The sequence below is a fragment of the Oryctolagus cuniculus genome, chromosome 20, assembly GCF_964237555.1.
Source record: "Oryctolagus cuniculus chromosome 20, mOryCun1.1, whole genome shotgun sequence".
Lineage (NCBI taxonomy): Eukaryota > Metazoa > Chordata > Mammalia > Lagomorpha > Leporidae > Oryctolagus > Oryctolagus cuniculus.
In genome coordinates this window covers 25,442,704-25,466,309 of record NC_091451.1, presented here as the reverse complement: position 1 = coordinate 25,466,309, position 23,606 = coordinate 25,442,704, and the positions used below count along the sequence as shown (strand labels likewise).

General features: G+C 40.4%; 1 protein-coding gene across 50 annotated transcripts in view; it reads right to left on the bottom strand.

Annotated features, from left to right (window-relative positions):
• Nucleotides 1–23,606, bottom strand: part of NRXN3 (neurexin 3) — a 1,789,124-nt gene that overhangs the window by 193,451 nt on the left and 1,572,067 nt on the right. The window lies entirely within an intron of this gene.

The window sequence follows — 23,606 nt, the reverse complement described above, 5'->3', positions numbered from 1 at the left end:
GTTACAGAACAGAAGAAACTTTGTGGCCACAAAAGACTTGTAGGAAGGAAAATTGCAATGAATTTGTGACACTACGGCAATGATGATGATGTTTATGGAGATCATAGTGGCAGGAATGATGATGTCACCCACCTCCTGAGAAACGCCCTGACATGATGAGCCATAAATGACAATGACATTGAAACTCTTACTCTTCTTTTCCAGTAATTGGCTGTGACTAACAATTGGAATTTGTATTCACAGTGAAATATAAAATGAATGTATCCTTACTTATTAGATATAATCAGCCTTTTTTAACCTCTTGGAAAAGCATCACAGCATCGCAGGGTTTCTGGAGGGACAGACAAAGGAGAGGAAGGAGACATCTTTCTCCATTCTTCTAGTTGTCTAGTTTATTGGCAATAGATTGAGTAATAATGACTAATAAATTTTAGTTTCAATTCTAAAGTTCTATTAGGCTAAGTCAAAATTTTTGTTCACTAGATTTCATTATCCTCTACTTGCTTGTCCAAGAAGTAGGACAGGGAGATGTGAAACCAGGAAAAAGAGTGGGAAATGAGGGGGAGAAAGATATAGCTAAAGAAATAAAGAATTCATACATTTGTTAGGAAATATTCCATAGAATCTCAGATTTAGTAGTTTTCTTACTTATTTATTCATTTCATTTCTTCATTCAATGTATAAGTGAAATATTTATTAAGTATCTATTATGCTTAAAGTCTAAAAATTAAGATTTCAGGTTCGATGGGCACTGGTTTCCATATAACTTGGTATGTTTCACTTCTCAAAAAAACAAAATTTTCTCAACCTGACATTTGACTGTTAGTATGTGAATATAGCTTGTAACCAATAAAAGAATGGGTAAGAACCCAACAGTCTTGATCTTAAAAGAGTCTTAATCAACAGAGGGCATGGTCAGTATTCAAGGATGTTGAGATACAGGGTGGATAAAACTGTTAACTTTGTGCTCAGGTAGCAGAGCATGCAACATGTTCCATTCTCTGGGGAAAATGATCTGATGACCAAACACATCTGTGACATATTTTCTTTAATTTTTAATTTACTTTTTATTTGACAGGCAGATACACATACACATGCATATTCACACACACACACACACACAGACACACACACACACACAGATCTCTGATCCTCTGGTTCATTCCTCAAATGTTCATAATGGCTGAGATTAGGCTAATCTAAAGCCAAGAGCCAGTAACTCAATCCAGGTCTTCCGTGTGGGTGGCAGGGACCATGTACTTGAGCCATCACCTGCTGTCTACCAAGGTGAGCATTGGCCAAAACCTAGAATCAGAAGCAGAGCTAGATTGAAATCCTGGCACTCTGATACATGTTGTAGGCATCACAACTAGTATCTTAACTGCTCCACCAAACACCTATTTCCATACTCGTGGTTTCTCATGTCTCTGCTTATTGGGACACTATGGTCTCAGCTTTGTTTTGTCCCATTTATTTATCTTCATACTAAGTAAAGTACTCACAAAACATGAACACAGGGGCTAGCATTGTGGGGTAGTGAATAAAACAGCTGCCTGTGACACCGATATCCCATGTGGGTGCTGGTTTGTGTCCCAGCTGCTCCACTTCCACTCCAGCTCCCTACTAATGGCTTAGGCAGAGAAACTGAGGACGGCCTGAGTGTCTGGGCTCCTGTCACCTATGTGGGAAGCTGAAATGAAGCTCCTTGCTCCTGACTGCAGCCTGGCCCAGCACTCGCCTTTGTGGTCATCCGGGGCGTGAACCATCAGATGGAAGATCCTTCTTTCTGTCTTCCCCTTTCTCTCTCTGACTCAACTTTCAAATAAATAAATCAATCTTTAAGAAAGATATGATGTGTGCACAGGGCAGGCATGGTGGCATAGCAGGTTGAGCTTTATCCCATGTTGGAGTTCCGTTCAAATACTGCCTGCTCCATTTCCAATCCAGCTTCCAGTTTACGCAACTGGAAGGGCAGTACATAATGGCCCAGGTACTGGGGCCCCTGCCACCCACGTGGGAGATGCAGATGGAATTCCTGGCTCCTGGCTTTGAGCTGGGCCTGGCCTGCCTATTGTGACCATTTGGGGAGCGAACCAGTGAATGGAAGGTTGATTCATCCATTCTGTATCTCTGTCTCTCTCTCTTTCTCTCTCTCTCACTCTCCCTTCTCTTCTTCCCTCTCCTCCTCCCCATCCTCCTTTCTCTCTCTAGCTCTGGCTTTCAAACAAATAAACCCCTAAAGACATTTTAAAAATAAAACAATACATGGACAAATTAACCTGATTATGTATTCTCTCAGTCATTTCATGCCCTTCATTATAATATTACCAATTTTATCCTTTTTCTTTGATTTTCACAGAATTCAGAAATCACAATATGCCTTTTCTGCTTTATCTTGCAGAATACTCACTAATTTTAAGGGTGTATGTACGTGTGCATACGTGATGACACCACAGTATCCGCAGGCCTAAATAAGCAAGGCTACAGTAACAAGTCATAACCTTTCTGGCAGAATGAAAGCAGTGGAAGAGTTAAGAAAGCACCACTGCAGGTGCCATTACTCCTCCACACACCCGTAAGAGTGGGCTGTTTATTGCACCAGCATTCTTCCATGAGCAACCACTACATAAATCCTGGATGCATAGAAGTTCTGCTGGTGATTCGAATCACCTCTGAGTCCCTAATTAATCATGGACAGAGAACAGTGTTAGGTGGAGAGAGGCGGCCTTTAAACTAGCATTCCGCAGCTGTTCAGCAAGAACAGTGGTAAAGTACATTTTAGGCTCAGTGAGTTGCCTGATGAGCAAGATATATTCTGGGGCAGATTTTCTGCAAGATCCATCATAGATTCAGGAAAAGAAAAGATTTAATCTCTGCCAGAATAAATATTTGGTCCTTATCTTGGGTGCCCCACATGTGCCATTGTAATCACTGCTTTGGAGAGATCTCCTTAATCCTGTTAGCAGACTGTCAAAGTCAGCGGAGACCCTAACTCAGATGTTTCATTTTGTTTCCCCACGGTGGTAAATGTGGCTCTGCTAGACCTCAGATGTGGTCTCTTTATTCGCAATAATAAGATTTCATTACTGCAATCTCTTTGTCATTTGTCATGGGACCGCAGTGGCATTATAATCTGTGGCTAACTGCTTTGTTTCAGTTCATTATAAGTCACAGAAACTTTGTGGCAAATACCCACATAGTTGCCCAGGCTTGAGTCCATCATAATCAGCTGCCATGAAAATAAACCCTGCTGGCTCATGTGTCTGGAGAAGAGAAGATAGGGGGAATAAAATGCTTGGCTTTGGAGCCTGCCCTGGCTGAACTTAGGAAAATCACTTAACTTTCCTGAACTAATTTTTTGAAAATACAGTATGGGGACAGTATACCAACCTCACAAACTTCAAAGTATTGTTATAGTGATGAAATCATATGGTTAATATGATGAATACAACAGCACTTTAAAAGGAATAAAACCATCATACAATTATGTGAGATGAGTGAGATCAGGAGAGGGAGTACCCCAATCATTTGGCCATATGTAAGAGTCTATATGGGTCAAATGACTAAATTGGATAAATGTAGATTTTAGTACTGCATGGTTCAAATAGTATCTCTGGCTTTGAAAGCTGAATGACCTTGGGCAGGTTATTTCCTTTCTGGTTTCCCTCCTGTAAAGGAAGGTGCAGGGGGAGAGGCAAACTGCTTGCTGTGAGGATTATAAGAGAGCACATATGCACCTGGCATGTGGTTTTGCACACCTTGGGGTGTTAATAAATGTCAGCGTTCTTTCCCTTCATTAATGTAATTGAAAGTAGTGAGATGAACTAAGGACTGGTAGCTTGAGGGACACTGTCATCAAGATATATTATAAAAATAAAGGTGAACTTTAGCAAACAGACTGTAAAAAGCAAAACAAAACAAAACACTGTGTTAATTTCTAGTCACAGTTTGCTAGTTGCTCTCTCCACACTCCTCGGTGCCTTTTATAAGCCTCTCTAATACAAGCAGAGTGTAGCTGCAAAAACAGCATGACCATAAATTTTAATAACTCCACGCCACCACCACTAAAGTTGCTACCAAGGCAATCGCTTCAATCTATGTTCTTCCTTGATATTAAAAACAAAGACAAGCAGTAAATCAGAAGACATTACCAAAGAATCCTCAAGTGCATCCAGGAAAACACACACACACACACACACACACACACACACACAACAACTGAACACTACAGAAAACAGCTGTCTTTAAACAGCAGATCAGTCATTCTTCATCAATAATGACTGCTTTTGGGCCCACCTGGTTCCTTAAATTAGTCCACCTCCAGCTTTCTGATCCTCAATCAGCCACATCACAGTTATTTCTGCTGAGGTGACCCCAAAGATGTTACCAGCACCAGGCTGAGAAGTCAGGAGCAGAAATACACAGGGGCATGACAAATTCCAAGGGTTGGAGTTCTCCCTGAAGGCTGTCTCTTCATTCATCCCAGGATGCCTCCAGGGAAAACAGAAGGCTCCACCCACCATTACAGAAAATCGCAGCTGACAGGGAAAGAACTAGGATTTTCAAATGTGTGCCAAGGAAAGGTGCAATGGAAGCACTTCTCCGTATTGCTAGACTTCCCACAGAATTTGCTACACCAGTTTTAGGCAATAAGACAAGGAGAACAACATGCATATGGTCCCTCCTCTTGTACCCAAATACTACAAGGCCTTCCATACCCATTTCAAAGTCTGGTTCATTGGCCTGAAAGTAATCAGCAGCACTGTTTTCTGGCTTTCTAGTTCTACCGTAGACTCATAGTAAGAGAGACTTCTGGGTAACCCCCTGTGGTGGTGGATATGTTGACTACTACACTGTCTGTCATTCTTGAGCCATGCATTCAACTGCTGATGTGAAACCCATGGAAGTTCCCACATTTGCTGTCGACAACTGTACCCAACAAATTCCTGGTAGTAGTCACTCTATTAGTCTGGGCTGTTCGGGATAGCAAGAAGCTAATTTGCAGTAGACTTGGAAGATGATTGAGAATCAACGTTTAGTGACTTTACACCTCGAAGTGGCTGAGGTTGTTTGTCACTTCAAAGTAATCCAGATGTACTTGGATGTTCAGTAAATAGAATTAAATGGAATTATCTAGTTTCTCACATTGTGTGAATTCATAAAATGAGAGGCTTATTTAAGAACAGAATCCAGATCTGACTGTCTAAAATTTATATTTCACCACATGAATTACATGTTACAATTGAATTACAGTCATGAGTCACTTAACAATGGGATGAGTTTGGAGAAATGCATCATTAGGTAGTTTGTCATCACACAAACATCAGAGACTGTTTAAATAAACTAAGATAGCTATAATGTAACTAAGCTACACAATCATTTTTTCATTTTTCCCAAAGAAAACTTTTATTTAAGTAATACAAATGATGCATTTTATAAATACAGCTTTAGAAATATAGAGATTCTTCCCACCATAACCACCCTGCCACCCACACTCCCACCCCTCCTCCTCTTCCCTCTCCCATTCCCAGTCCCATTCTCCACTAAGATCCATTTTCAATTAGCTTTATACACAGAAGACCAACTTTATACTAAATAAAGAGTTCAACAATGTACATGTAAAAACTACTTTTCAACAATCAAGACAAGGGCTGTTCAAAGCCATTGCATCTTGGGGCCAGTGCTGTGGCCCAGCAGATTAACACCTTGGCCTGAAGTGCCAGCAGCATCCCAAATGGGTGCCGGTTCAAGTCCCGGTTGTTCCACTTCTGATCCAGCTCTCTGCTGTGGCCTGGGAAAGCAGTAGAAGATGGCCCAAGTCCTTGGGCTCCTGTGCTCATTTGGGAAACCTGGAAGAAGCCCCTGGCTCCTGGCTTTGGATCACTGCAGCTCCAGCCATTGCAGCCAATTGTGGAGTGAACCAATGGATGAAAGATTTTCTCTCTCTCTCTCTCTCTCCCTCCCTTCCTCCCTCTGCCTCTCCTCTCTGTGTAACTCTGATTTTCAAATAAATAAATAAATTTAAAAAAAAGTGATTGTATCTTGAAGTTCATTTCACTTTTTTTTTTTAGAATCTTAATTAACTTTAAAGAAGCACCCAAGAATGATACATCTTTTGCAAATGCTTAAACATTATTATAATACAACTCTATGAGGACAGAGGTCCTGCATGGGAAGTTAGTGCACAGTGACCCCTGTTGTTAATTTAACAATTAACATTCTTAGGTATGATTTCAGTGACCACCCGAGGCTCTTGACATGAGCTGCTTAGCTATGGAAGCCTTTCGAATCCATAAACTCGGTATTTAAACAGGGCTATAAGCAAAGTAGAAAGTTCTCTCCTTCCTTCAGAGAAAAATACCTGCTTCTTTGATGACCACTTCTTTCCACTGGGGTCTCACGCACAGAGGTCCTTCATGTAGGACATTTTTTGCCACAGTGTCTTAGCTTTCCATCCTGAAAGTAAGCTATATAATCTTTTGGGATCACCTTCATATATGCAGACTGTCACTGACCAAAACATCCTTATTCAGCTCATGACTGCATTTACATGAACAATGTGTATCTATTACATGTTACACACTTTGTGTTTAACCTGTTTATCCTGTCCTCTGAACCTAATTGGGAGTATACCAAATATTAGGAATCTAAGGTGTTCAATAAATGTTTGTTAAAGCAATGGATAAGTGATGAATGAAAATGAATTAGAATATGTGCTTGTGAATGAAAAAAAAAATATGAGAGTGTTTTGACCATGAAGGACTAAATAGGATTTGAATATTGTAAGATAAAACAGTTGGTAATCTATTCAGATTTTATGCATTAAATCTTCAGCAGAATATATCATCTCATTGTGTTTTAAAAATGCAATCTGTAAAATACAAAATTATGAGGTATAATTTTCTGGAATAATCAGACTGCTTTGGCTGAGGGATTTTATTGAAGTTCTTTAAGACAAAAGACTCTGAATTTAGTAGGACACAGTTTGGGCTCATTTTGAGGCTATTAACTGTCTTTCAGTGAAGATTCTTAGCCTATTCTTTTAGCATTGTGGTTTTCTTGTTCTAATAATTTTATTTATTAATGAATTTTCTTTGAAAGGCAGAGTAATGGAGGGAAAAAAGAAAGATTTTCCATTTCCTGGTTCATTCCCCAAATGCCTGCATTTCAGATGAAGCTGGTAACCATGACCTCAAACCAGGTCTCCCACATTTGTGGCAGGGATCCACCCACTTGACTCCTCACCTCCTGCCTCTCAGAGTGTTCACTGTCAGGTAGCCTCAATTGGAAGCAGAGCTGGGACTCAAAACTAGGAACACTGCTATGGGATGCAGGTGCCCTAAGCTGCATCTTAACTGCTATACCAAATGCCTGCCCCCATGATCTATTTGATAACAAGGACAATTATTGGTTTATAAGTAGAGTCATGTGCTTCAAGGATACAGAGCTGGGCACTATGAAAGCATTCCACATAAGTAAGAGACCAAGTCTCTCCCTTAAGCAATGTAAGGCAGAGAAGAAGCCCAGGAATCACCCAGCAGACAAAGCCCCAGCTATGGAGCTTGGAGATAGCTTGGACTTTCATTATTGCTCCAAAGAAATGATACTCTCCCTTGAGAAACTTAAGTGTGGGCGTAGCAGGAAGAACAGGGAAGAAGAAAAAAATGTCTTCTCTGGGTTCTAGAAGAATTTAAGATTTAGAATCAAGAAGGGCTAGACCTGGTCAAGGCTCTGATTATTTTTGTCCATGTGATCTTCAGAAGTTGCCTCAATTATCTGAATCTCAAGTTATCTATACAAAAGTGAGAAAAATTCAAAGCCAACAACCATAGTAATCTTGCATTAAATGACGCTTACGAGAAATGAATAAAATCTTGGCAAGTTCTGAAGTGCTCTATAAAGAATCTCATAACAATGGTGTTCCTGCTGGGGTTGTAGGCGGCAATCACAATGATGTTGATGGTGAGGACAACTGAGTGAGAAACAGTATTACAGATGATGGATGAGTCAGAGGCTTACGTACACTCCCTGTAGGATATTGTTCCATTTGGAATGGCTGCCTCTTGTTCAAGATCATTGGCTCCAGAATCTATATAGATTTCCCCTAGAAAAGTTTAAAAGGCTTCAAAACTGATTCTGTTTTCTGAAATTTGCACTGGCCTTGATAATGTTTGCCCTCACCCAACAAAATTACATCCTCTCTACCTCTGGCTGCAGGTGTGCCTCACCTGGTGCTTTGCTGATGTCTGGTTGCATGAGGTCAATCAATTAAAGCGGATTAGATCCACAGTCTGCAATACTGACAGAGGGCCAAGAGAGATAAGACTGATAAATAGCTCAAGACAGCTCCATCTCTCTCTCTGAGAAAAGGATAAAAAAAGAGAAAGAGCAGGGATGACAGCTTAGGGCAACAGGAACACTGACCTGAAGAGGGAACAATCAAGGAAGGACAAGATGGCTCCTGCAAATAAATAAGGTGCAACTCAAAGCCAGGGCTCTTAAAGTCACCAGTCACAAACCAGCTTCCTGAGTCATCATGTCCTTGAAATCCACTCAGAATATCCTCTTCTCACCCACAGACCCCAGTGACACAGTAGCTCATTTGGTAGTTAAGTTTGAGTACAAGGCAAAAATGAAAGTTGATTTCCACAGGAGTCCCAGTGTTGTGCCAAGACCCGGAGTGGTCTCCTGGCAGGATTCAGTCGACAGCTGGCAGGGCAGGGCTGCCTGAACTCCAAAACAGATAAAACATCTCCCATAAATGCCTTGCTTAACCCCCCAAATCTCTACCACATCAGTAAGGACATACCTAATGGCCTTACTAAAAAGACAAACCCTACACCTACAGTAACAATGTTACAGTCCTCAAAACTGGAAAACACATTTCAAATCATCTAAAATTCTTCCAGAACATCTAACATCTTACTTCACACTAAGTGAGATTCCGGGGCCATCTGCATCAACCTTACCCTAGAGACTTGCTAGAAATGCACATTCTACATCTAACAGCAAACGCTGTGAATCAGAAATTCTATGTGGGAACTAGCAATCTCTATTTTTTTACATAAACCCTTAAAGCAATTTAAATGGGTGTGAGTTTGGAAACCACTTCCTTTCATTAATGTCTTGGTTCAACTGGGGCACTGGTTTTTAACCAGAGGTGAGTCTATCCCCAGGGACATCTGACAATGTCTGGAGACAACCAGAATGGAGTGATACTAGCATTTAGTGAGCACAAATGAGGAATGCTGTTAAATATTCAACAACACACAACAAAGAATAACCTGGCTCATAATAGCAACAATGCCACTATTGAGAAACTCATCACCAAGAAGTACAAAATTGAATGCACTCAACTGAAGTGTGTAGTACATGAATGAAACTCTTCTACATATATTTACATACATAGTCTAATGTATTCTCCACAAAAACCCTTCTGTGTGGTGTGTGCATGCTCTCGACATGAACATTCACAATGCACATGTCCATTTGAGTTTATGACCATATGCACACATGTGTGAATAGTTACATATCTAGTCTAAACTGGTGCCCTAGCCTCTAAACATAGAGTATGTAGCAATAATCTCTGAGTCCAGGTGTTGGCCAAGTGGATATTTTGCATGTATAAACTTTGAAATTCAAGCTCACACACCCAGCAAGTAGCAGGTCTAATATTATACATGCTTTGCACTATTTTCTCTGTCTGGTCTTGGTAAACTCCTTCCCCACTTTCTCTTTGTTGTTAGTCCCTAACAAAGTCTCCCAGTATATCTCCCCTGGCACAACAGTATTAGCGGATAGCTTCAACTTCACCTTAGTCCATGGACTCCTTACTATAGATTAAATGATTTTAGTCAGTTTGCACAAAGATGTACTTTCAGTTCTGAATGGGCACAGAAGAAATTCCCTCCCTTACAAATAGATCTTCTAGGCCAAATATGAGCAGCAACTGTTCTATGAAAGAGAGACCAGCAAAAAAAAACAATAAAAGCAAAAAATCCATAATCATCCAAGGTCTGTTCTGTGGCTGTAATGAAGCATCACAACGACTCTCCAAAGTGCATTACCATTTGCTTATCTTGCAGGTGACCAGCTATGTTAACATTACGGCCTCAATGTGAACAGACCTGTGTGAATAATAAACATAAACAGAGAACTTTTGGCTTGGTAAGTAAAACATTTTCAGTCAACCCCATAGATTAACTTGCCATTAAACTCTACTATTCTCTATTTGCAAAGAAAGAAAATAAATTAGTATGTGCATTCCAGCATTGAGAGACTCGGGTCTTAGAATCATCAAAAGCTACAGTGTGGATTATGTAGCTTTAAATGACATATTTGAGGAATGGATATACAGGCATTGGAGCAGAAAAGCTGGCCTGCAACAGAAAGCAACAAACTATGGGTCACACCTAATTGTTGCCTATTTTTGTAAACAAAGGTTTACTGGGACACAGCTGCACTCATTCATTCACATCTTGCTTTTGGCTGCTTTTGTGCAATAACAACAACAGAGAGTATGTCATCTTCAACCCTAAAATATTCATTTTCCTGACCTTTCCTGGAAAAGTTTGGTGATATATGGTGTGGAACCTTGGACAATTTAAGGTTAGCATTGATTTTTTTTCTCAATTTTTGACCAATAATGTATGTTCAAGTGGTCAGAATAACTCAAATAGATATGGTGGTGGTGGGTAGGTGTGGATCAAATGAAAAGGTTGTATCATACAAGCTCATGAAACTATTACAAGATGCTTCTCCAGGTGACCCTGGACTCACCCAGTTCTCCTCTCTTTCTCACTTTCAGTCCTCAGGAATAATTGTAGAATATACTGGGAATATAATATCCTGAGATAAAGAGGCCCTGGCTAGAGTCGCCAGCACTTGTTCCAGGCCCTTTCACGATGAGATGTCATTCAGTGCCTCAGTCTATTCTGTCATGTCATCCCGTCACCCCAGGATCATACAACGCAGGTTGGAGTGTGCTTTTTAGGGTCCCTCAGGTGCAGTGCCAGCAGGACAAATACTTGACAGCTTTCCTGCACCACAGCAGAATGGATCATAATGAATCCGAGACTTCTGCACCCTGGATGCCTATCTCTGTAAGTAACAAACCCACTTCATACAACTTGTTGAGTGTGGGTGTTCTAGCTCACTGGACATGGGCAAATATTGCACAGTGGTAAATAGTGCACAGTGGACCTGCTTCTCAACTAGCAAACTGAGCACACTTCTAATAAGAGAAGACACAATTAAAAAAATTCATCCAATTAAGCATGAATGAGTCTACTATGGATCCCACTGAGGGTGGCTTAGATAAAAAATCAACTCAACGTAACATTCTGTTTTTTTTTTTTTTTTTTTTTTTTTTTGAGAGGCAGAGTTAGACAGTGAGAGAGAGAGAGACAGAGAGAAAGGTCTTCCTTCCGCTGGTTCACCCTCCAATGGCTGCTATGGCCGGCGCTGTGCCTATCCAAAGCCAGGAGACAGGTGCTTCTCCTGGTCTCCCATGCAGGTGCAGGGTCCAAGGACTTGGGCCATCCTCCACTGCCCCCCGGGCCACAGCAGAGAGCTGGCCTGGAAGAGGAGCAACTGGGACAGAATCTGGCAACCAAACCGGGACTAGAACCCAGGATGCCAGTGCCGCAGGCAGAGGATTAGCCTAGTGAGCCGCGGTGCTGGCCCTCAACATAACATTCTGAAAGTGGTCAGCTGCAGATGCAGAGAAATAAACTACAGGTCTCTGGCAAAGGGTTCTGATAACTAGCAATCTTCTAGTAAAGCGGGAGTGGACTACAGTCTTAAGTTACTAAAATTATAATGATATAATATTTCCTCCTGAAAATGTATCTAATTCTGTGGGAATGAATTATGTACATAGGAAAGACTTGCGTTTCTAAAAGACAAGTACCCATTACCCATCACCCTGATGTTGGGACTTCAGTTTGCTATATCAAATGAAATGAAAGGAGAGAATGGCATTGCAACACAATGAATATCTCAGTCTCCAGGGCTCTGATGCATCTGCAAGACTTTGGAGTCACTTGAGTGATAAATGGTGATTAGCTGACTCTTAGTTTACCCACCAGCACATTCTACTGTGTCATCATCTGGGGACGAACACGCTGAAATACGGGTCCATTTTTCCTTTCCTAGTTATTGTAAACAGAGTGGCTAACAGACCCCAATGTATCAGCAGGGCCTGTCTGCATGCAGCGATTCTGGTGTGTGTGAGAGAGTCCTGGAGGCAATGCTGCAGTTGGATATTTCATCCGGGTAATATTTCACGGTCCTCCTCTTTGCCAACCATCACCAGTGTAACATTCTCTCTGGGTTCAGATCAGCATTTCTAATTCAACAGGATTATTCTGACTTTCTTCCAACCATGATGATAGAAGCAACAGAAAGGGGGAAAGGTGGAATTTAAACAGTAATAATAGGATGGGAAGAGGCAGGTCTGCCGACCTCCAAGACAGCATCAAAGCCTCAGTAGGGAAGAATAATCTGAACACCCGAGCAGAAATATGAAAAGCAGAGTGCTGTCCCTCAGCCCTAATGGGATTAGTAAAGGTGACCCTAACTAGCAACTTACAAACATGAGACAGGGAGCTGGCTTGTACCTTGTGAAAAAGAGTCCACCATGCCAGCTTTGGGAATGATTTCAAAGATATGTGCTAATCAGAGAACACATCTCTTAATTTTAACCTTCTTGAATTCTGTATATCTACTAAGTAGTAAAATAAGTTTCAGCCACATGGAGGAAATATTCCCAGGACAGATGGAGGGCATCCTTTCCTAATACGTGAGCAGTATGAGCCCTCTGGGAGCCAGCTACCATTTTAGATGCATAAATATGCACAGAGTTTATAACGAATAATAAACAACATGAAGTTTGATATTATGGCATATAAATGGTATAACATTCTTCTTTCTCCTCTTTGTGAGTGTATTACAGTTTTATTCATTCATATAAAGATGGTAAATTATTTCATTCAAAAACCTAAAAAAAAAAACCAAAGTTCTAGAGGAACATGGTTGACACTATTTTTGTGTTCACATAAGTGTGACAATTTGCATGTGCATTTTTGTGGGTTTGAACTTAACATCCTCCAAAGCTAATTCCTCTAGCTCTCTATTCTTATTTTAAGTAGAGTTATGATGATTCAGAAAAATATAGGCCCCTCTGTGTCCAGCAAAAGGAATCTATAGTCCAGTTTTACTATAATCCTTGACAGTCCCAGGACAGTTAGTGGAATTTTACAACTTCACTGCTATAGAAGGGCTTTCAGGAATTTGAATTTATCACAGCGCCCCAACCAGAACAGATTATAAATTCCAGAGTGAACAGACCTCAGGATGATCTGGAACCAAGTGAGCTCTAGGGAGTGGAACTGATCACTGGAAGTGACTGACCCAGGAAATATTCAAAGGTGGGATAGATATCCTAGCCCTGACCCAACTCAAAGCTAAATGGGATACCACTTCTGTTACAGAGGAGGGAATTCTCTCGGCAGATAGTCCACCTTTCCTCTCCTAATATTCACACTCTTCTAGAGCCATCTTTCTTTTTTTATTTATTTTAAAGTCAGAGATACAGAGAGAGAAGGGGGGGGAGAGGGAGAGAGAGAGAGAGAGAGAGAGAGAGAAAGAGAGAGAGAGATCCTCTATCTGCTGGTTCACTCCCCAGATGGCTGCAACAACAAGGAATGGGCCAGGCCAAATCCATCGTTTGTTTTGATTCATTTCTATGTTTTATAATGGAGCAGATCTTTCCCTAGTCATACCATGAGCATTTTGAGGGTAGAAAATGGACTTTTGCTTTCTATCTCTTTCTCCACATGGAAGTTTCAAAGCATACTCAGCTGCAATTCCGACACAGTAGTGGATTCAGCTTTACATTCCTGTGAAAGCAACACCCAAGTACAGAATGCAGCATCTCCATCCATGGTTCTTTCACTACTTTTTATTCCTGCTATTTTTATCTGAGCTAATGCTTTTGAAAATGTGAACCCTGTGCATTTCCCAGGGACCACAGCAGTCAATTTGTTTCACAGAGTCTGCTGGGTAGTTGTCAGTCTAAGCACCAGAAGGCCTGGGTGGACCTGAGGATGGCAGCCTCTGTGTTTATCACCAAGGCCTTCCACCCACGCTGCTTCTTTATTTGGACTAGATGCAAACTCAAGTCCTAGAGACACACGTGGATCCATCCCATTACCAGCTAACTGAACTATTTGGTTCTCATTAACCACATATTTAACCTTTTAAATATCCAAGATGTCAGACTCAGAGAAACTCATGTCTGTTATTCTGTCTATTATTTTACTCTCCCGCGCAGTGATTCCTGCTCAGTTGATGGACTGAGATCTGTCATTCAGGATGCAAACCCCTCATCATAATATTTTTTTTTTTTTGACAGGCAGAGTGGACAGTGAGAGATAGAGACAGAAAGAAAGGTCTTCCTTTACCGTTGGTTCACCCTCCAGCGGCCAGTGCTCTGCGCTGATCCAAAGCCGGGAGCCAGGTGCTTCTCCTGGTCTCCCACAGGGTGCAGGGCCCAAGCACTTGGGCCATCCTCCACTGCACTCCCGGGCCACAACAGAGAGCTGGCCTGGAAGAGGGACAACCGGGACAGAATCCGGCGCCCCGACCAGGACTAGAACCTGGTGTGGTGGCACCGCAAGGTGGAGGATTAGCCTATTGAGCCACAGTGCCGGCCCCCTCATCATAATCTTTTAGAACCACCATGAATGGACCATCTATTTCTATTTCATTAAACTTGCCAAGTTCACGATCTTTATGCAAAGTTGTGTGTATGTGTTGTCCCCATGAAAATACTTTGATTTCTCCAAATCAATGTAATATAAGTCAGGATCTAGTCAATGAAGTTTTGCAATCAAGTGTCTATTAATCATATACTGTGCACAGGACACCTTGGTAGGCATATCAGAAGCAAGACAAATACATCCAGCATGGTTTGGCCCTCTAAGTGTACATTTACAGTTTGGTATAGTGGAAAGTGCAATAGCATTGCAACTGAAGACTTGGATATAAGTTCTAGTTGTCCACTCAGTGTATGCTCTGGGAGAATCACGAATACTCTGGACATAGTTTCCTCAATCATAGAACAAGCATAAATCACTGAGCTTGTTGAGTGATAATGAAGATAACAAAAGAGATGTTTATGACAGCAATTTGAAAAATGTGCATCACTGAAAAATGCATCTATTACAATATAGATGAGGACAGAAGAAAATGGGAAACAAGCACACGGTTCCTTAAATTAAGATATAAATCAATTCTCATTTAATATTACCAAATAAATTCCACATCAGTCCATGACAAAGGGTCCAAGTGACTAGAAGTAGATTTGTCATTTGCCCTTTCAGGACAGAGAATACTACCTTATTTTGAAAGGGCCAGGCCGAAGGTAGAAAACCTATAGCTATGTAGGTGCTATGTATTTAATGTTTTTCTTACCCTCTCACATTGAAGCTGTAAACCCAAATGTGATGGCATTTGGAGTTGAGTGTCTCTGGGAAGAACTGGATCATGAAGGTGGATCCCTCATCAGCAGAATTACTGCTTTTCTAAGAAGAGGCCCTGGAGAATTAACTTTCTCTCCATTGCATCAGGTGGGCATCTACCAATCAGGAATTAGGCCCTCACCAGAAACCCAACCACTTAGCACCTTTACCTTGGACTTCTCAACTTCCAGCACTGCTAGACATAAATGTATGTGGTGTAAATCATCCAGTTAGGACACTGTGTCACAGCAGCCCTACTGATTAAAACAATATAAGGTATTTAGATAACCGCAGAGGAGGAGTTAAGGAAGAATGGGAGAAGTTTTAGAATAAAACTTAATTAGAAAAAACAAAATTCAATGAAAATAAAGTAGAGAAATTAGGGAATTTGGCCATAATCAGTTCTTGAACAGTCTGCTTTCAAAAGCTTCATGAATCGTGTTGAGATAAACATTTGGTTACTAGGTAGAGTCCTGGGTTCAAAATACAGAAACAAAGAATTTTTAAAGTTCATGAACACACTAACTCTTAGGGAACAGTGTCTGTTTTTCCCAAAAGTATTTCCATGCACTCATTGGCAGATGTTTCCTTAAAAATGGTACAATTGCATTTATGAGGTTTAGAAGGTCTGCACTCAAACTGTTCTTGAATATAACTAAAACTCATTATTTCTCAAATGTACCTACTGACTCCCCAGTTTTTTGCTGTCTCTTCTGGCCAGAGAATAGCTTTGGTTGTTTGGAAGGGCAGTTGTTTATGGACCTCCCCCAACCCTGGCTGGGGGCTAGGAGGTCATCTGTGAAGACATCTTCCCAGCAATGCTAGACTGTGTTGCAACAACTGACGGTTCTCTTACTGTTGCTGAGTAGTCATACCCACTGTACACCATATCTGAGTCCATTAAAGCAGTGACTAAGTTGCAAAGAAAGTGAAAACTTAGAGAGGGAAAGGAGTAGTAAGGATATGGACAAGTAAATAGATTGTGACTAAACAAACCCACTCAGCCTCATCTGAAAAAATACACAAAAGTAACTCCTCAAATTGTCTTTGTTTGCATGGTTTGCCACTCTACTTGATACTTAATTCAAGATACTTTCTGCAGGCAAATTCCTAGAGGCAAATATCTTAGAAAACCAGATGAAGGCATAAATACATTCCTTGGGTGACAGTATGAGACACTGCTGATTCAATTGCTGGAAGCAGACTGCTGATACGCCAGCTCACCGAGATACCAGGTCTAGGCAGGAAAAGCCTAGTGCTCAAGGGTATCTACAGCTGAGTGCCTGTAGCACACAGGCTTCATCTCCACTGTGAAGGTCAGAGAGAGGACTAAGAGTCACATGCCTACCACAGAGAGACACAGTACAAAGATGGTATTGAGTCTGGAGGGTACAATTCTTAGAAGAGTAGGGAACATCATTTTTGGCTTTGCTTTTGGTTGTTAATTATTTTTCCCAGATTATACTTATTAGCTGCATTATGTGATACAGACCTTACAGATTCAAAGCCTATAGCCTTGGTTAGGTCTTCAGACAAATTTCATTATATTTTTAAGGTAGTATGGGGTTGGGTACTACATAGTATTTTTTATGTCAATTCATATTTAATGTTTGAAAATCAAAAATGAGATCATCTCTTATGAATAGTTGCATTTTCTTATTCTTTTTTTGAGAAATGATGACATTCGGCAACATTGGGCTAACAATCCACCAGCACTGATTATGAGAAAAAGTGACAAGTTTTCCAATCGACCACAGTCCCCTTCCCTTCCTATTGCTTTATTAGATGGAAATGCTGAGTGTTAGTTATCTATCATCCAGTTTTCTCTGTTCTTTTGTTTGTATAATAGGGAAAAGAGAAAAAGAAAAATTCTTTTGTCACCATATGAGTAGCAGTCTCTGACCCTCAATAAAGGATAGACCAAGGAGTCCATGGGTTCAGTAAGAATGAGAGCATGCAGATTTTTTATACCTCATTCCACTGATTCCACTGTAATCACTTATGTTATCTGTACTTTATAGGCTTTTCTGGCTTTTTAACCCACAATATACTATAATAGTTACAGGCTTTTGAGTAAGTTGTGCCTGTCTTTGATGCTTAACTCTATTATTTCCCAGGCATTCTTTACCCTATTATGTAGACTCTGTGAGTTTCAATGCTCTTATCTTTTAGGCTGGGAAAAATATTACTTACCATGAAAGCTTGTTATGAGGATAAAACAATATATGAGATATCTAGCACTTAATAGAAGATGTTCAAGAAATTTCAGTTCTCTTCCCCTTCGAAGAGTTGGGATGAATTAAGCATACTCGATCATAAAATCACACACACATCTAAAGTGTCTGCCAAAATGTACTGACCCAACTGCAGCTTCAGTGAGATGGCTCAGCCCAGGTTTTAATGGCACTTTTCATGGACTAGGGCTCAACAAAACAATCTATCACCGTTAGGCATTCCCATAAGAAGGGTTGGATTTAAATAAACTTCCTTTGACTCTGAAGTAAGGTAGCTGCTTTCACCTTGACTCAGAAACATATGAGTAGGAAATGTATTCTTAGCCAATAAATAATAGGATTAATAGATGTTTGCAAAGATAATGATAATAAAATGCATTATTTGAAAGTGTCATGACAGCAGACTATGCAGCATAAAAGAATACACATAAATTATATGCAAGCATAATTTCAGCCCTCTGAGTTCATATATCTGTGTGGCTATAACCATCAAGGAAAATTTAATGCAGGCCACTGCTCTGGGACTACCATTTAATTTTGAGTAGAAAGTGATATTGAAAAAAATTATTTTTGTTACATAACATACTGTCAAATAAATTTAAAATGTTCATTGCAATTTAAGAGCTAGAAAAACAAAATTGTTAATCTACCATGGTGAGGTTTAAGTGTGCAAATAAATCACAATCCTCTCTATCCGGAATCAGTTGCTAAATAGATGCAGAGTAAAGCTCCAACATACTTTATTGGGCATAGATCTGGACGAGGGAATGCATCTGGGACAAGACTTGGACAAGGTCATGGATCCATTAGCCTATTGTTATTTCTACTTATTCCCTCCCCCAGTGCTTTCTGCAGAGATGGCATATGCCTGGGTATGATGATCCCAGGGAGAAGAGACCCCTGGACAGGAGGAAGGAAAGAAGGGATCTCACCAGACACCTATAACCCTTTCACTTATCCTCACAAAATGGATAGGGTGTGGAGAAAAGTTACACCAAGTGCCATCCTAGTGGTTAATTTCCAAGGAACAGCAGTTGTCTCATGCATAGTAGAGAAGAGGAAACCACACCTTCTTTAATAACCCAGAAACTCAAGTAAGCCCTTTCCAGATAATACTACCATTCAGAATGACTTTTAAGAGGCCCTGAGGGAGCCAACTCTCATAGATCTAAGGAAGATTTGTTGCTTGGATGTTTGTATACTTTTAATTATCTTAAAATGTACAGTTTACAGTCATGTTAAACAAAGTGGCTGCTTTGACTAACCAATTAGTAACCACGAGTGTTTTGGATGACTGCTGCAAGTGTGAACAACATGCAGCTGAAGTCTTAACTTTTTGGACACTGAGGTATGAGAAGAGAAGCAGAGAGAGGAATGAAATGTATGACTTATAAGCAAATGAAATTGCGATCCTGGGGGCTCAGATTTCAGCAATGCCATGGATGTTTCTTCACATCATGAACTTCTGCTTCTGTCGTGAAGGACCCAGCTAGCTGCTTTGCTGTTATATATGTCACCATACCAGCAAAGACTCTAGGGCAGCCCAACTATGCTGTCAAGCCTAAGTCTCAAGGATGCATATAATCACCATATTTACATTGATGGCCCAGGCAATAAGAATACAACGTCCGCTAATGAAACTAAAGTGCACCTGCCATTTTGGAGATGCTACTTGTTCAGGCAGAGTTGCCTGTCAACTGTCTCTGACCAAACAGTATAACCTGCAATTTAGTTAACAAACTGAGATAAAATAGAAATCAGTGCTCTTAGCAGGCTTCCTTGATTCACTTGGGTTTTACTGCCTGTCTTACGGATCACAAGTCTCCAGTAAAGTGACAGTGGTAGGAGGAAGACCTTGCAGTGTCAAAAAGAGAAGTAAAAAAAAAAATACTGAGTTTTAAGGTGGAATTTGTACTGTTTGTAAGAAATACAACAAAACTACTCCTTGGTGCCAATAAATCTATCATTGCAACCTTTGTAGATTTCAAACTCTTTAGCCAGGTATTCTATCCAGATCCCTACTATGAGGTGTTAAACAGGACTGGTGAATAATTGAGTTATTCATTCAACAAGTATATACTGAACACTACTGTGAATGAGGTATTGCTCAAGGCATTGATGGAAAATATACAAATTATTTCTAACTTTCAAATATTCATTGTACTAATGCTCATGGAATGAGCATGGTATGGAATGGAATGGTGACAAATATCAACAAGAGTGAAAACGGGGCTCAATTCCAAGGGATTATTTTAAGGGAGAACAGAGTACACTAATCCCATTTCACTTTAAAGACTTCCAAGGAAACTATATATTCAAGGACAACAAATAATATATAGTAAGGAGAACTAGTTTTAAGTTACAGTGATACAGGAAGATTTTATTTACAGAAATGAGGCTTCAACTAACCCTAAAATATACAGAATGTGCATGGATACATTGGTTCAACTTGCATGCTATCATGTAAAAAACAAACAGAAATGCAAAGTAACTAAACTTGGAACTAGAATCCAGGGAACCTAGATCTAACCATGTATTGATTCGTGTGAGTTAAGAAGCATGGATCAAATCATTTGCTTTCTGTCAGGATTAATTTTCTTATTTTGAAAATCGCAATAGAACTACCCAATTGACTACATAAGGAAGTTACAAGAACCAACTGAGGTGCTATTCATATTCACTCACATGGCAAAAGTTGGTAAATTGGATTGCATTATATACATATCAGAAGATCATTGGTCTGGGTGGATGATCTTTCTGATGTGTTGTTGCATTCTACTGGCCAGAATTTTATTGAGGATTTTTGCATCTATGTTCATCAGGGAAACTGGTCTGTAATTCTCTTTCAATGCTGCATCTTTTTCAGGTTTATAACTAGTACTCAAATATACTTTGTGTTTCTGTGTGGGTGCAAACTGTTGAAATCTTTACTTAGTATATACTAAATTGATCTTCTGTATATAAAGATAATTGAAAATCAATCTTTTTTTAAATTTATTTGACAGATAGAGTTAGATAGTGAGAGAGAGAGACAGAAAGAAAGGTCTTTTTTCCATTGGTTCACCCCCCAAAAGGCTGCCACGGCCGGCGCTGTGCTGATCCGAAGCCAGGAGCCAGGTGCTTTTCCTGGTCTCCCATGCGGGTGCAGGAGCTCAAGCACTTGGACCATCCTCCACTGCCTTCCCCGGCCACAGCAGAGAGCTGGACTGGAAGAGGAGCAACCAGGACTAGAACCTGGCACCCATATGGGATGCCGGTGGCGCAGGTGGAAGATTAACCAAGTGAGCCACGGGGCCGGCCCCTGAAAATGAATCTTCATGAAGAATGGGATGAGAGAGGGAGTGGGAGATGGAATGGTTGTGGATGGGATGGTGGTTATGGGGGTAAAAAGCCACTATAATCCAAATGTTGTACTTTGGAAATTTATATTTATTAAATAAAAGTTAAAAAAAAAGAAGATCATTAGCACTCTACTGTAATTGTTGGCTTGATATTACATGGCTGTTTCTTCCTCTAGCTTTTACTTTGATAATTTTCAAAAGACTGTTTTAACCCTCTTTAAAATCTTCAATAGAAGCAGGAAATGCCTCATTTCATACTTATCCATTTCTTTTATCAGAGAAAATCAAAGTGCTCCTTGGAAATCAACTCATTAATTTCTTGGAGGGAGGTAAGGCAGGGGACATATATTTTGCACAGTTGTGTATGAATCTCAGTTGTACACAAATGGAAAAGTCTGAGATAAACTTTTGTAAGTCACATAGTAAATCAAAGGCAGAGGCAAAAATAGACCCAGGCTTCTTTTTATCCAGTTCTCTGCTATCCCCAAGACTTGCATCCAAAAGCCTTGTTCCCACAGGGAGGCTTCCAAGTAGATATGGCTTTCCAACTCTGCCGTGGGTAACTCTTTTTTTTTTTTTTTTTTACTTTTTTACTCTCTGTTTCTTCATCTAAACAAATTAAAATGCTTGCCAAACAGGATTTTTGGAGACGAAAAAGACTAATGCATATGTAATATTTATGAAAGAAACCTAGTCCCGCATCCATAACACAACAAGAAGAAAATCAAAGCCTAGTTTATTTTGTTTTACACGAGAAGAAATGAAGGGCAATTGTCCTCAAATATAGGCAGTATGGCCTGACTTCAATAAACATTTAGAGTCTTATTACTGATTCCCAGAGTTATTCAGTCAATAAACATTTTTAGATACATCCTAGATGCAAAGGATTGTGCTATAGCCCAACAATGCAAAGATGGATAAGACTCAACAAATTTACAATTGAGCGGATAAGACATGGAGAAAATAGGTGTTAACAAAACAGAAAGGAGGCAATGTAATAACACTGACAAAAGTCACCACAGGTGGCCGACAGTCCTTAAGCCTCTGTGTGTGGTGCCAACATCCCATGTGGGCCACAGTTTGAGTCCCAGGTGCTCCACTTCAATCGGGCTCTCTGCTGATGGCCCGGGAAAGCAGTGGAAGATGGCCCAAGTGCTTGGGTCCCTGCATCCACGTGGGAGAACCAGAAGAAACTCTGGGTCCCTGGTTTCGAATCAGCCCAGCTCTGGCCGTTACAGCTAATTGGGGAGGGAATCAGTGGGTGAAAGATCTCGCTCTTTTTCTATCCCTCTCTCTGTCTGTAATTCTGCCTCTCAAGTAAATAAATAAACCTTTAAAAAAAAAGTCAACTTAATTTCAGTAGAAATGGTTGACGGCTGGGAGAAAAAGAAAGGTCTCATAAAGAGGTGGCTCATAAGTGTGGCCATGAGGGGCGTCTAGGATTTCAACACATAAAGGCAATGAAAACAAGGCTGCGGAAATAGCTTTTTTGGCAGTGGGAACAACATGTGAAAAGCAGGGAGAAAAAGGAACGTGAAGTCTGATCAGTGGATGAGTTTGGTTAGGGCATAAAGTGCACATTCGAGAGGAATGAGAATCACTGAATGAAAGAGTAGATTTTGAATGTTGTATTAAGGACTATGAATTGTCTTCAGTTGTCATTGGGAAACCCTTGAGTGAAGCGACAGAGAATATATTTTACACACATTGGAGCATATTCTGAGCAGATGGGGAAGAGGCAGAGGAGGGGAAATGTACCAGATACAGGAGAGCTAAGGCAACAGATGGCATGAGATCCCAGGAGAGATAAAGGACAGGAGGCCAAGGGTCCAGGTAGACTCCACTGTAGAAAGGACACAAGAAAATCATTGTCTCTGAGACAGAAAGGAAAAGGAAATAGAAGCAGCTATGCTGTCATGTGAGGAGAGCACCATTATCTGATATATGTAAAAATAAATTACAAAATCGGTTTTCAGAAATATGTTTATTAATTGAATTAGGAGTAAACTGAGGCCTTCGTAATCTGTGACAGGTGCTTCAATATGATCTTTGTCTTGACGATGGAGACGGATATGAGTTTTCAAGACTAACAAACCAGTGAACTTTCAAAACGTATTCTAAAATGGCAGGTGAAATTGTCTAACAGTTCTGCTGGCAGAGTTCTCTACTCAAAAGATACATATCTTGTTCACAGAAGGAGGCATTCCCAGCCTCTGTCCTCAACATTTATTACCTGCTTGGGTTTATGAGCGTTTGACTTTGTGACCTCTGGACTTTACAAACTGAGAGGAGACATGATGAGCTAGTACCGCTGCATGAAGAACAGTCGCCCCAAACTAACCCGGCCTTCTTGACTTTATATTTCCCAAGTAGGAACAATAGGAGAATGAGGAGGACAGAGTGCAAAAATCACAAGCAAGCATCAGGTCTTTAGAGATAGCTGGAAGAATTCAACAAAGGAAAATGGGGGACACTTTCATCTGAGGATGATTTATACTCATAGATGG